The sequence below is a fragment of the Planococcus citri genome, chromosome 5 (genome assembly GCF_950023065.1).
Source record: "Planococcus citri chromosome 5, ihPlaCitr1.1, whole genome shotgun sequence".
Taxonomy (NCBI): Eukaryota; Metazoa; Arthropoda; class Insecta; order Hemiptera; family Pseudococcidae; genus Planococcus; species Planococcus citri.
This window is the reverse complement of record NC_088681.1, coordinates 10,134,028-10,150,952: the sequence shown is the minus strand read 5'-3', so window position 1 is coordinate 10,150,952 and position 16,925 is coordinate 10,134,028. Positions and strand designations below refer to the sequence as shown.

General features: G+C 35.0%; 1 protein-coding gene and 2 non-coding genes across 3 annotated transcripts in view; all 3 read left to right on the top strand.

The window, feature by feature from the left end:
• Window positions 1–16,925, top strand: part of hwt (heavyweight) — a 350,931-nt gene that overhangs the window by 114,830 nt on the left and 219,176 nt on the right. The window lies entirely within an intron of this gene.
• On the top strand, window positions 7,392–7,510 carry LOC135849550 (5S ribosomal RNA). The gene has a single exon (XR_010559566.1). It is a non-coding gene; the product is annotated as a 5S ribosomal RNA (ribosomal RNA).
• Window positions 8,030–8,148, top strand: LOC135849547 (5S ribosomal RNA). Its single transcript, XR_010559563.1, has one exon. It is a non-coding gene; the product is annotated as a 5S ribosomal RNA (ribosomal RNA).

The following is a 16,925-nucleotide window of genomic DNA, read 5'->3' as shown; positions in this document are numbered from 1 at the left end:
TATGCACTTACATATCTCTCGATTCATTCATTTCGTAAAACCTCTATAACTCAAACATCTCAAAATCTTACCTGCATAACTCGAAACTGATTATCTCAAAAACCTCTATAAGCAGAATGCATGACCATTCCCTTTGGATTTCGAGTTATTGAGGTTCCACTGTATTAGAATATTATACTTAATATAATTAAAATTGTAAATCTCATCTACAGGAACAGGGAGTCAGGAAACTTGAATCATTACAAAGAATAAAGTCAAACGAGCGTAGCTGAAAGCACTCGATAGTACACAATACCAAAAAGTATACGTCTTAGTCTCTAGGAATTAGTTGCTCAGCTGCTGCTCTTTAGCCCATTTCTCCACCAGGTTGCCATCTGTATCATTTTCAGCATATCCCTAGCTTACACTATGGCTGTTGAATTCTCCAACTATAATTATTCTTGTTTCTGTGGGTGGGACATTGCTGTTTTCTTTCCATGTAAATTGTACATTTGGTGGTTTATAAACTGATGAGATTAAACAGTCTCCTGTGTCGATTGTTAGAATCTCAACATCATTTAGGACATAGTTATGTAACAATCAGTCAAGCGACATTTTCATGTTTTTTTTTTCATTAGGTAGGATTACCCTCTAAACAACCACCTACCTACTTAAAACATAAACAAAAAAGTTTTTTGGACTTTCTAGAATGGATTGTTGGAGTGATTTTTTTTTCAAGTAGGTATGTGGTCACGTGACGACTGATCTTACCTAGCAAAACGACGAAAAAAAACATGTCGCTTGACCGATTATTACATAACTATGTCCTTTATTTTCCATCACACAGTGAAGTACTTTTTACCTCCATGTTTGGCTTGACTAGTATGGCACTTCCATATTTCTCATGGGGTCTATCAATAATGAGTTTCATTCCTTCGATTTTTGGCTTCCGGCTTCCTCTGTGCCTGTGTGTTTCTTGAATGGCAATCACATCTATGTTCAGGTTCTTGACCATTTCAGCTAATATGACTTCCTTTGGCCCTGACAGGCCTTTATTTATAGACATGATCTTTAAGGAAGGTGTCCTAGTTGGAGGCCCTGAGAAGGGCCGTTTTAACCCGGGCATAGGGTGCAAGATCGGCCGGTGATAGGATGATTGGCCAGTTGTTGAACTACTGTTTCCAGGGTGCACCAGCTTATTGGGAAAAATTATTCACATGACAGTTCTTAAAAAAGCATTCGAGGAGGCTTATCTCTTGCCGCCATTTTGAGAATTAGCATGCCCCCAAAAACAAAGTGACAAAAAAAGCCTTTACCCAATTGACCTTTTAAATATATTTTTGTTTAGTTAGATGAAGGTAGAATGGTGACCAGGAGAGCTTTTTTTCTACTATTTTTTCTTTTCTCTTGAACGACGAATAATATTCTTATCTAACGAATTGTTTGACAAGTTATATAAAAGTTGAACATTCGCTGACGAAATCGATGCCTTTGTGTGCACTGGGGCATTTGAACCGAAGATCGTGGCGTGAGGAGGGTGAAGCCAGGGAAGGTACACGTCGTTGGTAATTTTCATTTCGTGCATTGTACGAGCCGAAAATGCGTGTGTGAAATTTGAACGGATGTGACATTCTATACAGACGAGCAGGTTTCGATTTATTCGCATTTCGAGATATATACGTACGTTTTTGTATTCCATCGCCAACTTGCGATTTGTATCGCAAATGGCGGTCAAGGGAAAGGGGGCAGAAAACTTTTAAAGTTTTAACATGTTACGTGATTCCCTATAAACTTGGATACGTATACGAATGGAAGTGGCGTTTTTTCAGCCCCTCGTTTACCTCGTCGCGCAAATTTCTACTTCATTTTACTGTATATCGAGATACGTACGTCTTCCTATTCGTGTGCTCTCTTTTTCTGTTTCGGTGCTTTTGCCTCCTCGTTCCTTCTTTCTCCTGATGTCCTTTTCCAACTTGATGGGAGAAAAACGCACATTCACATACATTTATATGTGATGGGTAGGTTTTTTTCGGCGCAGACTACTTAAGTGCGAATGTGTATGTGGTGGGTTGAAATAGGAATTCAGGAATACGAGAGGCACATCATTTGACAGTCGTTTGATGGTTTAACAAAATACACTTGGGTACATGTTCCATTGGTAGATTGAAAATAGTAGCTCGTTGTGTCGTCTCGAATCGTTGTTGCCCTCTTCTTTCTCTATTTCTCTCTGAAATCTCTTCTCTGCTCCTATACTATGTAGATATAGGTGCATATATTGTAAGAGTATGCGTAAAGCTGGAAGGCTGGCTGCTCGATCTTCGTCGTGTCTCGTTCGTTTCATAACGATTTGCTTGAATTCTCGAAGGCTTTAACCTTTTGCTGCATTTGTACACGTCGCGTCGTCGGGAGGCTGCTTTATAATATCTTCTTGTTTACTGCAATCAGTTCTCGCTATTCTCTCGAGTGTGACAACGCGAGTAGGATGCACTATGTAGTTTAATTCGAGAGAGAGAGGAAGAGTGGGAAAAAACATCCTTTTTTTTTCAACCCCCAGCCTTAGAACCTTGCGTTGAGGTTGGAAATGGCGAAAATTGCGAACTCTACGCGGATACTTAGATCATGCAGCGGATGAGAGAAGCACAAATTGCAGATTTTCTCGAAACTATAACTCCCCTCAGTCATCGTTTCCGTTCTAATGAATTTGTCCGCTGCGTCGGTCGTCTTCGTCGCCTTCCTTTTTATTGCATTTTTTTCTCGTCCCCCCTCCCTTCTTCGATGGGTATGGTACCTACGTAAAAGGGATCGAAAATGCAGCAATCCGAACGCATATATTGGTATTTTGCCAAATTGATTCGTTCGTGTTGGTCCTTCAAGTGCCAATTGATGTTGTTATTTGTTTATTGGTACGTGTACGATGTGTGTAGTGTGAGGTAGAGGTAGGAAGCAACTTGCTGTTAGTTTTGACCCTTCGTTTTATGGCACGATATCCGCAATATGACGTTATTAAGTCAACATGCTTTTTTTCGTCGAACTTGGTGAAAATTTAGCGCTTTTTACGGGTTGAGGATACTGAGGAGATTGAAATGAAGAGATATTTCGAAAATGGAGTTGGGCTGGATTGGGGTAAGAGGTTGTCCTGTGAGGGAGGGGGAATAGCTTGCGAATCATTGAGAAAAGTTCAATTTGTATGTACTTGAAATATGTGAGAACTTGGTAGAATTCCGTGAAAATGCTCCATTGCTCCTAAATAGTATGAAAATTGAAGAAGAATCTCTCTAGTACCTATCTTGAAGAATTATTATTGAAAGGGTATTCCCGGATAAGATAGGTGAAATGCCCCTGTCCTCGGATTTTTGAAATTTTGATGAAACATTGTTGGGTACCTATAAAAAAAAATGTGACCCTTAGGAGGGTCCAACTGCAAATCTAACTTCATATTCGTGTTCAGCAAGTTCGATTCATATGAAAACGATACCCATATTGTCGATCTTCTTTCGCCCCAAAATTGGGGGAGGGGGTGCCTATGGCCCCAAAATTAAGTTTTCAAGAAGTTGGTTGGTTTTATATTGTTTTTGGAGGTCCGCATGCAAAATTTCAGAATTATATCACTAGCAATATCGCTTTTTTTGGTGGTTCCGTGACACAAAAAATGCATTTTTGAGTGTTTTTTGAATTTTTGAAGATGACCCACCTGGAGAAAAAATTTGAAAAAAATTCCAATTATAGTACTCATGCAGATATATTTTTGAAAGAAAAAAAATTTTGTGTGCAAGAATTAGGTTCGGAGATACGGCGATTTCAAATTTTCGTTTGTCAATACCTCCCCCCGGGGAGTTGAAAAATTTTCGAAAAAATTCATGTGGATAGGCCCATGTTTCCTGTACACATTTTGGGTGAATTCAAAATTTTTTATTCAAAACTCGTTGAAGTATGATTTTTTTCCCGAAAAAAGCGTTTTTTGGCCCTAGGGGGCAAGGGGGGTGGGGTGGAGGAAATTTTTTTGGCTCCAACATTTTTTTTATAGGTACCGAACAATGTTTCATCAAAATTTCAAAAATCCGAGGACAGGGGCATTTCACCTATCTTATCCGGGAATACCCTTTCATCAGAACTACTTACAAAAAATTCGAAATTGTGCGAAATGAAGTGGCATATCTGCAGTGTTGTTTCTCGCTAAATTTCAAAATCCTCACTTTTTTCCAAAAATTTCCCAAAAGTCTCGTTTTGGTGCCAAAAATTGCTAGAAAGTCTCGCGTTTTTGCTTAAATTGTCAAAACCACCTTTTTGGCAATATTTCCCAAGCAAAGTCACATTTTTTCCAAAAAGGTTGCAAATTTCAAAAGTCTCTTTTTCGATAACAATTTTAATGAATTCTCGCTTTTTTTATCAAATGCTTAAAAATCTAGTGCTTTTCTACTTAAAAATTCCAAAAATTGCCAAAAAATCCTATTTTCTTGCTAAAAATTGCTAGAAAGTTTTACTTTTTTCAAAAATTCTGAAAATTGTTGATTTTGTTGCAATGAATTCCAATAATAAGTCTTGATATTGTTTCTCAAAAATTGCAAAAATTGTCAAATATTCTCACTTCCTATGTTAAAAATTTGCCTGATCATCTTCAACATTCAAGTTGCAAAATAGTTTCACTTTTCTGACAAAAATTTAGGAACATTATCATTTTTTCATAAGTAATTGCCAAACACTAAACAGTTTTTTGTGATTTTTTTGGTTGCTTTTTTGAACTTTTTTGGTTACGAAAATTACTTTTTTTCGAAAAAAAATCATTACAAGCTCTCTTCATATTGAAAAAAAAAAGTTTGAAAAATCACGAAATCCCTGCTGGCTGAATTAGATTGTTAAAGAGACATTCAAAGTGTCTCAACAGTTTTGCTAATCCTTCAAGTCAACTCTTTTTATCGAAAACTCCCATTTTTTTAAATTTTTTTTTTCGATCACATTTTGATTTTTCTTTTTTATTGTAAGTACATAAATGATTATCATATCAAATTTTAGACTACCAGAAGACATTTTATCGGTTTCGTTTTTGTTTTGAGGTCTTCCAAGTGTTTGCTTTTTTTTTGTTTTTTAAAAATTGGGTTTTCTTTTGTTTGTGGTTTTCGATTTAGTTTTTTCATGGTCGATTTCGTTTGTGGAATAATTGTTTGTTTTCATTTCGGGTTTGTGAGGATTGTATTTTTTTTTTTTTTGATTTTTATTTCGAGTTTTTTCCTTTTTCAATTTTGGCATTTAGTTTAATTTTTTTTTTGTGTTTTCAGTTTCCATTTACGTTGGTTTTCAATTGGTTATTGGTTTTTTGCGATTTTTTTTGTTTTTGTTTTGGAGTCTTGTTTTTCATTTTTTATTTTTCTGGTTTTAGTTTTCAATGATATAGTTTTTTCATGATCGAGAATTCGTCTGTAGAATCGTTTGTTTTCATTTCGGGTTTGTGAGGATTGTATTTTTTATGGTTTATATTTTTTCAACTTTTTTCCTTTTTCAGTTTTGGGTTTAATTTTTTTTTTTTTAGTTTTAGTTTTTATTTTTGTTTTTTGGAGTTTTTTGATTTTGGTTTCCAATTGGTTATTAGTTTTTTGTGATTTTTTTGTTTTCGTTTTGGAGTGTTGTTTTTTATATATATATGAATACACGTACCTAGTACCTTGTGGTGCCCGGGTCTTTTATGGTAATTGTGGTGCCCGCGTACATAGAGGATCACATATATATGTATGATAAAGGTGTTTTGGTGCAGTTTGGATTTTTCATCATAGTTAGTCATAGAGGTGCCCGATACATAAACTTAGTACTTGTGGTGCCTGCCTCAAACATTTTTTTTTCACCTTAGAGTGCATTTCACTTGATTCTGCATCGTTTTATATAAAAAGACCTTGTGGTGCCCGATTTGGGCGCCACAAGCCCAAAACCGGGCACCACAATGACTAAGTTTAAATCTATATATTTGCTTGCGACCAGACATGTCAACTATGCTTGGCATATATGCAGAAAAGTGAACAAAATTTTAAAATTGGTATAATTTCTGTTCTAAATCACTTATTAAAAATTTATTTGCAGATTCAGTCTAATATTAAAAAAATCTATGTTTTGAAAAAAGTAATCAGATTTTTAGGCTAAATTTTGAAGAAAATTTTTGAAAATGGAGTCAAAGTAATTTGAATTTTGAGAATGTTAAGACACCAAAAGAAAGCTTAAACAGCATAAAAATTTTTGATGTTTTTAAATTTTCCATAGTCCAATAAAATACTGAAAAATTTCATGTCAAATTTGTTGTCGTGCACACTCAGGATCGATGTATTTGCATACATCTCCACCAGCACATCACATTCTACTCACTACAAATTGACTGTAGACCCTGCGTTCGTCCTCGCGCCTTGATTTCTAAGCCATGCGCCCTCTGGTGGAAGTTTCTGAAAACTCATAGTTGACTTGTATAGTAAAATTAACCCATGACTTGTCAACTATAGTTGATAAGTTGGTCAGTCCACTTGTATAGTAAAATTAACCCATTCAATAGTTGACATGTCTGGATACTAATACTTATATACAATTTTTGAAAATAGATAAACGACGCATCTTGCGAGATCCACCCCCAAATCAGGTTTAGGCCGTTGGTGGATGTCGGTTTATGCGGATCGCGAAATTGATGGCGGCAATGCATAGAAAGGCACTGTTTACACACTACAACGTGCGTTCAAACGAAGTTGTAGGGTTATTATTTCAGTTTTTAGCATTTTTCGAATTTTTTTTGGGCGGATCTCGCAATGCCTGTGTATATGTCGGATCTCGCAATGTACTCTAAGACAGTATTTATATATATTTTTGTTTATTTTTCGATGATTTAGTTTTTTTATGATCGATTTCGTTTGTAGAATTGTTTATTCTCATTTCGAGGTTGTGAGGATGGCATTTTTTTGGTTTTCGTACCGAGTTCTTTTTCTTTCCTTTTTCAATTTTGGATTTTATTTTATTTTTATTTTTTTTGGATTTTTAGTTTTCATTTCCGTTTCAAGGAGTTTTTTGATTTTGGTTTTCGATTGCATTACCTTCGACCCATAGTTGGCAAAGTTCACCCCGTTCACCCGTTCATGAACGCGAAAGTTCGCGAACGCGTTCAATTCCAGTGAACGTGAGCGTGAACGCGTTCAATTTTAGGTGAACGATATGATGAACGTACTGATTTCAACATGCGTTTTCGACTCATTTTCATCACTTTTTGCTTGAAAATAAAAATAGACGTTTTTTATTTTTACGAACGTGAATGTGAACGTGAAGGGCGCCTGATGAACGTGAGCGCGAACGCGTTCCCACCTCAGGGAACGTGAACGTGAACGCGTTCACAGTTTCCGCGAACTTTGCCAACTATGCTTCGACCATAACGTAGAAAAATGACCGAATTGTTCGCCAACGTTCATACCATGCTGAATACACCGGTTCTCGTCCGATCACCGAAGTTAAGCAGCATCGGGCTAGGTTAGTACTTGGATGGGTGACCGCCTGGGAAAACCTGGTAACGTTGGCTCAACTTTTTTTTCAATTTTCACTGATGTATCTTTTTTGAATTTGAATTTTTTTACAACATAAAGTAACCTTTTTCGTTTTATTTGTTATTTTTTTCCATTTTACGCAACTGTAAATTATATTTTTAGAGCTGAATACGATTCAAAAAATAATGATTGAGAATTTTTGTAATATGCTCCACATGTGACCTGTGAGGCTTTACATTTTCAATTTTCGTTTTCATGGTTCGAAATTTTCATTTCTAGAGTTTATGGTTTTCGATTTGGTTTTATTATTTTGATTTTGGTTTTTCGTTTTTATTCTTCAAGTCCGGGATTTTGTTTTCGAGGGTATGAGGATGACATTTTTTGGCTTCCATTTTTTAAAGTCTTTCATTTTTAATTTTTGTTTTATTTTTTCAAGTTCCAATAACGTAAATATGACCCCTAATAAAAACAAAAAAAGTATTGATATGTATTTTGAATTAGTCTTATGTACCTACGCATCGAACATTCAACGTTGGAAATAGGCTTCAGTATTCGCCAACGTTCATACCATGCTGAATACACCGGTTCTCGTCCGATCACCGAAGTTAAGCAGCATCGGGCCAGGTTAGTACTTGGATGGGTGACCGCCTGGGAAAACCTGGTAACGTTGGCTCAACTTTTTTCTCACTGATGAATTTTTCCCACGATTTTTATTCTACGAAGTAACTTTTGTTGTTTGAATTTTGTCATTTTACGTAAGTTTAATTATTTTTAGAGCTAAAAAATTCAAATAATTGTAAAAAAAAAACGCAAAAAATTCTACACAGTGCTAACATTGTCCAAAAAAATTAAATTGAAAAAAAATATGTAGGCGGGTCATTCCACGTCAATTGGACCAAGAAGTGGTAGGGGGGTTCGGCGATTTTTTTAAAAATTTTTCCAGTGGAAAGACCTTTTGAAGGGATGACCAATGGCGCAAATCGCAGCCCTCTAGCCCATTTTTAAAGGCAGCCAGGGGGTGTCAAAGTTTTCAGTGAACCTAAAATATCATCCATTTCAGCAGTGGATTACTCGATAACCGCGATACCTACCAGAATGGAACTTTTTCCCATAGTTAGGGGTTTTGAAAGGCTTTCTGGTGATATCATAAAAATTAGTGTTGCCACTTTTTTTTGTACAAAAAATTAGCTCAAAAAGTTTTAAAACGTAGTTTTCATAGCGTTCCGACTCTCAAAAATTCTGAAAAAAATATATTATGGACAACTGTTCATGCTGAACAACATATTAAAAAATTGGAATGGTAACATGTTGCAAAGTTGATTTTAAAAAATTTAAAGTTTGCGAAAAAATGTGATTTTTTGATTTAAAACATGAAAAAAAGGTTTGATAGGTGAAGTTGACCTATTTGACCCCCATTTTTACGTATCTGTTGAAAAAGTTGAAAAAACCCTTTCACTCGATGAAATACACTTCTCACAAAAAATCAAAATTTGAAAAAATTCAATTTTCAATTTCAAACATTCAGCTGTCTTATTTTGACCCCTTTCTGACGTATTTCATGAAAAAGTTGATAAAAATTACACTCACAGCAAAAAAATAAAAATTCGTTCATTTTTTGAATTTTTTCGAATTTTGATTTTTTTTGTGAGGAATTTATTTCATCGAGTGAAAGGGTTTTTTCAACTTTTTCAACAGATGCGTATGAATAGGGGTCAAATGGGTCAACTTCACCTATCAAAACTTTTTTTCATGTTTTAAATCAAAAAATCACATTTTTTCGCAAATTTAAAATTTTTTAAAATCAACTTTGCAACATGTTACCATCCTAATTTTGTAATATGTTGTTCGGTATGAAAAGTTGTCCATAATATTTTTTTTTTTTCAGAATTTTTGAGAGTCGGAACGATGTGAAAACTACGTTTTGAAACTTTTTGAGCTAATTTTTTGTACGAAAAAAAGTGGCAACACTGATTTTTATGATATCACCAAAAAACCTTTCAAAACTCCTAACTATGGGAAAAAGTTCCATTTTGGTAGGTATCGCGGTTATCGAATAATCCACTGCCGAAATGGATGATATATTAGGTTCACTGAAAACTTTGACACCCCCTGGCTGCCTTTAAAAATGGGCCAGAGGGCTGCGATTTGCGCCATTGGTCATCCCGTCGGTAGATCTTGACACTGAAAAAATTTCAAAAAAATCGCCGAACCCCCTCACCACTTCTTGGTCCAATTGACTTGGAATGACCCAGTAAAAAATATTTACATTAAAAACCATTTTTTGATACTTGTTGCCTTTCCCAAAATGATCTGAGACGTGGGAGGGGGGGTCTACATTTTTCTAACGACTTGCAGTCGAATTTTTGAGCCCGGTTTGTCGAAGATCAGTTCCAATTAGTGAAAAAAAAATTGTGGAAAAGTCATATCTCTAAATCAATATTTAAAAATTCACATAATTCTTGGTTCAAAAGTCACAAAAATTTAATACGTTGAATTGAACGATAATTTTTTTTAAATCTAACGACTTTTTACACATTTTCAACTTGTCCCCTTTGGTCTTTTTCCCCTTCGATTACGAGTGATTCCTTCCCACTCGATGAAATAAACACAATGGCCGTTAAAATTGTCGATTTTATCATTCCATCTTCTCTTGCCCTCCCTTCTATGTCGCCTACTACTTCATCAAACTGCTAATTCCTTTCCTACCTACCGTATAATTTTACTTAGCACCGTCGCGATAGTAAATTATATCATTTAAAATAATTAATTCTCCATCATCTTCTTAATTCGAGCGAAAGAAAACAATTCCGCGGAATGGTTTTTCGCAATTTACTACTCTACTATACTCTTATAGGTTAGAAGAGAGGGATTGTAAAATCTAAACGATTCGATGAGATTACACGCCACACTGCTGCCGTCGGTACATTGCGAATTGCCTACGCATTCGCCTTAAATTGAAAAGAGCGTCAAAGCGAGAAATTTTTCATTTCGAATAAATTAATAATTTAGATACCGTCGTGATACGTACGTATTTCGCCATTCGCCATTCGCGCTTCTTCGTGGTACCAACGAGAACGAAATTCGGACTAAATAAATGAATTTCGACGTAACAGCTCGAAGACATACCTGGCAGCCATATCGACGAAGAGATGCGGATGGATAGGGCCGAAGAAAAGAAAAAAATTACGTACGGTCTTGATTCGCGTACCGAATAAGTATATCCGGCTGGAGCGCAAATTACTCGATTCGGGGATCGTCGAGGCTTAGCAGGTGAGGTGCAGCGTAAATCTGATTAAAAAGGTAACCGTATTAGAAGCCCCATTACCGAAACAACGTACACGAAGGGGTCTTATACGCTCGCTCGCTCTCTCCAAAAACACTTAAAATTTCCATCTCGGTCGGTCAAAAAGCCACACCATCAACGTTTAATAATTTGCACTCTTGCCCATTTGTTTGTTTGCTTGTGGTGTGGTGTACGCTGTACAGTCTAGTCTTATTCGGACGAAGAAACATGCTGCGGTAGAGGAGCAGAAAGGTTAGTTCTAATTAAAGGATTACTCTGCTGTATAGGAATAGGAATAGCATACGTAGACCTAGACGACGGCTGCTTGGCCTGTACAACCACGTTCTGAAAATCAGCCCATAAACGCTTAGCTAAATCCGCTCTATATGTATACTGTATATTGTGACCATGCAAAAGGGTAGGTAGGTAGGTAGGTAGAGAGAGATAGGCACCACTAAGGATGATTATGTGAGAGGCAGGGTGACTGTTACCCCATGTCTTTTGTCGCAAGTGTTACGTACGTGCCGCCGGTAGCATATTTTTACACGTAGTAGAGTATTTTTCAATACTATTTGTACGAGGATATGTACCTTACCTTACCTTACCTTATACCGTTTCTTTTGCAAAAGAGCTTTTAAAAAAAGGGGAGCTTTATAGCTTTCGAGTTCGCACAAGGTGTCCGATTTATACTACAGTACGATGTTACCGCAACACCGAAGTTTGTCAAAATGGAACGCAGATTCGCGTTTTGAATTTTCTCAAGACTGTGAGATGGGCGAGGGGGCAAAATTCATATGGTAATGGATATTGAAAGAAACAAAACCATATAAAAACGTGTAAAAGCTTCACGAAAAATCAACATTTTCCAGGGGTAGAAGAGAGAGAGAGTCTCAGTTGAACCTTTACTATATGAAATCTCAAAAGATCGGTATCTAACATTTTAAAAATGTGAAAAAATTACACTCCTCAATCATTTAAAAACCAAAAATTTTCTAAATAGGATTCAAGTAACCCTTGGGGGGAGAGGGAGGGATCGAGGGTCAACAATTTTGATGAGAAATGAAAAAAAATATGTAATTAGGAATTTCAGACAATTTGGGTTGAAAAGAAAAAAAAGTAGAATTTTTCACCACTTTCGTTGAAAAGATAAGAATTTTTTGACAAAAAGTTGGATTTTTCTGACAATTTTGAAAAAAGTAATTTTTTTGCCAAAAAAATAATTATGTGCTTTTCAAAAAATTTCAAGCTTGAAATTTCTGACAAAAATGGAGAAAGTTTTGGCAAAAAGTAGCATTTTTTGACAATTTTAGCAAAATGGTGCGATTTTTGGCCATCTAGAGAAACAGTGACAGTTTTTGGCAATTTTGGCAGAAATGCAGGATTTTTGGCTCTTTTTTTAGCTGATAAAAACTGAGATTTTTTTGGAAATTTTGGAATTTGGAAGAAAATCAAGATCTTTGGCAATAGTTTTTTTTTCACAACATTTGGCAAAGAGGAAGATTTTTGGACAACTTTGGTGAAAAACTAAAATTTTTTGATACGTAGAAAAATTTAGGGCTTTGTGGACAATTTTGAGAAAAGGGTGAATGTTTTGCCAATTTTGAAAAAAGTCAAGGACTTTTGGAAAAGAAAAGGAATTTTTCGCTTTCAATATAAAAGTAGGTTTTTGATAATTTTTGGAGAAAGTAGTACCTGTGAAAATTTTGTGAAAAGGGTAGGATTGATTTTTTTTGCAATTAGTGGCACCAAATACGATTTTTTAAACATCTTTAGACTTTAGCACGATTGTTGCATCATGATTTTTTCAATTTCAAGAGTTGGGATTTGAACTAGTCCTATCCTAAGTACATAATTACTTTGAATTATTTGGATTTTTTTCAAACATTTTGAATTTGATAGTTTTTTTAAAATTTTAATATTTTTGTGTACTTGTAAGTTGCAAAAAATGGCCCCCACCAGAAATTACCAGTGATGTCAGTTATTGAAGTACCGTCCATAATTACTTGAAATTTACAGAAATTACTGGTATTTTACGTAAATTATTAGTAATTTACCAAAATTACAGGTAATTTATCAACATTACAGTCTACAGGTAATTTACCAAAGTTACCGACAATTACCAAAATTATGGAAATTACACGTACATAATTTACCAAAATTATTGGTAATTTAAGAAAGTTACCTATACTGACAATGACCCAAATTATGGGTAATTTACCAAAATTACAGGTAATTCACCAAAATTACTGGTGAATATAATTAACCAAAATTACTGGTAATTGAACAAAATTACGGGTAATTTACCACAATTACTGGTAAATAACTAAAATTACCCATAATTTTACAAAGTTACTGACAATTGCCAAAATTATGGAAATTACGGGTAATTTACCAAAATTACTCGTAATCTAATGAAGTTGCTCACAATTACCAAAATTACTCGTAATCTTACAAAGTTACTAACAATTACCAAAGTTATGAAAATTACTGATAATTTATCAAAATGACGGGTAATTTACCAAAAGTACAAGTAATTTACAAAAATTACAGGTTTTACCAAAATTACGGGTAAATTACCATAATACGGGTAATTCACCAAAATTACGGGTATTTTACCATAATATGGGTAATTCGCCAAAATTACAGGTAATTTACCAAAATTGCAGGTACCTAATTTACCATAATTACGGGTAATTTACCATAATATGGGTAATTTGCCAAAATTACGGGTAATTTACCGAAATTACGGGTAATTTACTGAAATTACTGGTAATTTACCATAATTTTGGGTAATCTCCAAAATTACAGGTACCTAATTTACCATAATTACGGGTAATTTACCGTATTTACGGGTAATTTATCATAATTATGGGTAATTTACCATAATTATGGGTAATTTACCATAATTATGGGTAATTCACCGAAATGACGGGTAATTTACCATAATTTTGGGTAGTCACCAAAATTACAGGTACCTAATTTACCATGATTACGGGTAATTTACCGTAATGACGGGTAATTTACCATAATTACGAGTAATTGATCTACAGGGTGTCTACCAGGTAGTGAAAGTAGTGAAAGTAGTGAAAAGGTAGTGATTTTGAAAGTCGGTAGTGAAAGTAGTGAAAAAGTAGTGATTTTCAGCAATTTTGCTCAAAAGGTAGTGAAAAATGAAAAAAAAGTGGAAAATACGATTTTCCACTCGAGAAAAATTTTTTAAAAAATGGCTCATTTGTTGACTTTTTTAGAACTTGAATTACGTATTTTTGAAAAATTTTGCCCTCGCTTCGCTCGGGCTATTTGCTCTTCTTTTTCGTCATAAAAAATTTATTGTTCAAATATCAGAAAAATACTCCTTTACCTCCATAAAAAAAACTTTTTACTTCTTGAAACATGAATTTTTGAAAGCGTTCTTGACCTCGCTTCATTCGGGCTCGTTTGCTTTTTTTCTTAAGTTTTATTTATTTACTTTTTTAAAAAATAATCATTCAAGTTTTAAAATTTTGAAGCAAAAATAATAAACTTTTTCATTCATCACCTAAGAAAGCAACGTTTTTATAGCCCTCAAAGTACTAATTTTCGATAGCTTTTTTGAAAAATTGGTATATTTTTTTCCAAATGTTGTTCAAATTTTCCAATAATTTTTTTAAAATTTTTTATTTTGAAAAAAGTGTTTGATTCGCCCAATTTTATTACTGTAACAAGAACCTTAAAGGTGAAAATAAAATGAAAACTTGAAATGATAAAATTATATTCTCGACATCCGCTTGCTTGAAAAAAATCTTGGGATGTTTGAAGACATTGGAAAAGCGAAAAATTTTAATGTAAAATTTTGCCTCGTCCACCCCCTGCCCCTCTTGAAAAATCCCAAGTGTTTAAAAAATGTCGTGCCAAAGTCCTGCTTTTTTATTTTGAAATTTTGTTGGACTAGACACCTTGAAAAGTCACTGCTAAAAACGAAAAAAAAAAAACTTCATCTTTCATATTTGAAAGAATTTTATTCTTGAAATATGTAGTTGATTTGTCAATGTTTCGAGTTCGCTCATTTTGTATTTTTAACATGTACACGTGAGAAATTGTAACAACTTGAAAAAATGTAGCAATGGTTATGAAATCGTTAAATTGATTTCAAATTGATGAAAACGTGTACTTACTCTAATGTAAAAAATTACTTACAAAGTTCAAACCAAAAAAAAAAAAAAAAAAAATGTAAAATCGTTCTTGTGTTTGGGGGGGGGGGGGGGTAAACATATTTTGGAAGACAGTGATTTTTTTTTTGAAAGGTAGTGAAAAAGGTAGTGAAAAGGTAGTGATTTTCGGCCGAAAAATTCCGGTAGACACCCTGGATCAAAATTTTGGGTAATTCACCTAAATTACGGATAATTTACCATATTATCGGGTAATTACCAAAATTACCTACATATTACCAAAAATTGAACAACAAAAATAACGAAATACCGGAAATGCAACAATTTGCCAGAAATTATTGCTTATTTTAAAAAAATTACCTGTTATTTACCTATTTCCCAGAATTATGCTATAGAATTACGAAAAATTAGTGGTCATTTTCGAAAGATTGGTGGTAATTCATGGTAATTTACCGGTAATCTTTTGCAATTGAGAGTAATTTGCCGGAATCGCCAGAAATATATCAAAAATTACCAGTAATTTACCGCGATTACCTGTTTGTAAGGGCTGTGTTTTTTTTTCAAAATTTTTCTAATTACGATAAATTTTTCCGAGTTCTCAAAATCTTGCTTTCTTTTTTGAAAAAACTGTAAAGTTGCCATGACACTGTAAAAATGGGATGCTGTACAAATCTATCATATTTGGTATAATGTTGCTACTTTTTTCTATACCCATTCGTATCCTTCTATCGGGAATATTTTACTGTAGGCTATCGTTAATGTGGCTTCCTTCCTGGTCTCTCGTATTCTGGTCGATTCTTATTTGCGATATCCTTCTTACTTTTACTCGTAGGTACATACAAAGGAGTTGGCGATTTGCACAGATTATGCTACCCTTCTTCGTGTTCTATAGGTGGCTCAAATATTGGTCGGTCTGTCCGTCCTCTGTTCGGATTTCGGTTTAGCTTTTCATTTACTAGGTATTCTCAAACTAGGAAGAAAAAAAACAACGACGACGACGACTACGACTACGACGGAGTTAGCCTCACCACAATCCTACTGTATAGTGTACAATGCGGTGTGCGGTGGGTTTTGTCGGATAAATAGTGAAAATCTGCTGCTGTTCGGTGCCCAACGCGATCCCTGCCTCACGATCTGTTTGATGATGGCGGTGGCTGTGTAACTGTAGACAACACTTATACCGCAAACTGAGCTGAGCTGAGCGTATTTCACGGCGTTATTATTTTCCATACACCGATGCCTGTCGCCGCCCCCATTTTGGGGAAATGCGGGCCGTTTACACGAGGTTTTTCACGTGCTCCCCCCCCGTCTTGGTTGCTGTCGACACGACCCTGCGGTGTTTTCTCTGACGCACCCCAGGACCCGGATCGAATCAGTCTATTACACGCGTGTTCGAATTTTCAAATAGAAATTTATATACAATTTGCGGTTCGCTTATACCATATACCGAGAACGACTACCGAGTGTAGTATACGATTCGAGTACCGAATGTAAATGGCGAAGTATTTACGAGAGAACGTTTTATACATATACGCTTTCAACGCAGTATGTACTTGCTAAGTTTGAAATTAAAATATGTGTACGTTCGTTTCTCATCCTGTGCGGATTTCCATTAACGATTTAGAAACTCGTAAACGAGATGTGAGGAGAGAGAAGCTAGTCATACAGGGTGGTTGTGCAAAATGGCGCTGAAAAACGTGCAGTTGGCGAAGGAGAGGTGTACCAGCATTTTTGAGAAAATATCAAATTCGTTTTTGGTTGGTTTATCATACGAAAAGTGGTGGGAGAAGAAAATTGTGGGAATTGGGAACTCTTTTTTAAAATCATTTAATGAACAGTTGAAAAATTTAGACATTTTCTTGAAAATGATGGAATTTTTTTCAAAATTTGTTTGACACGCTGCAGATGATGAAAAAGTAAACAGATGGTAGACGAAGAGGTTTTCTATGTACCTACGATGTGTTTTCACCCCATCCCCTGTCCTTCGTTTACTGGCACTGGTGATTTTTTTTCTTCAAA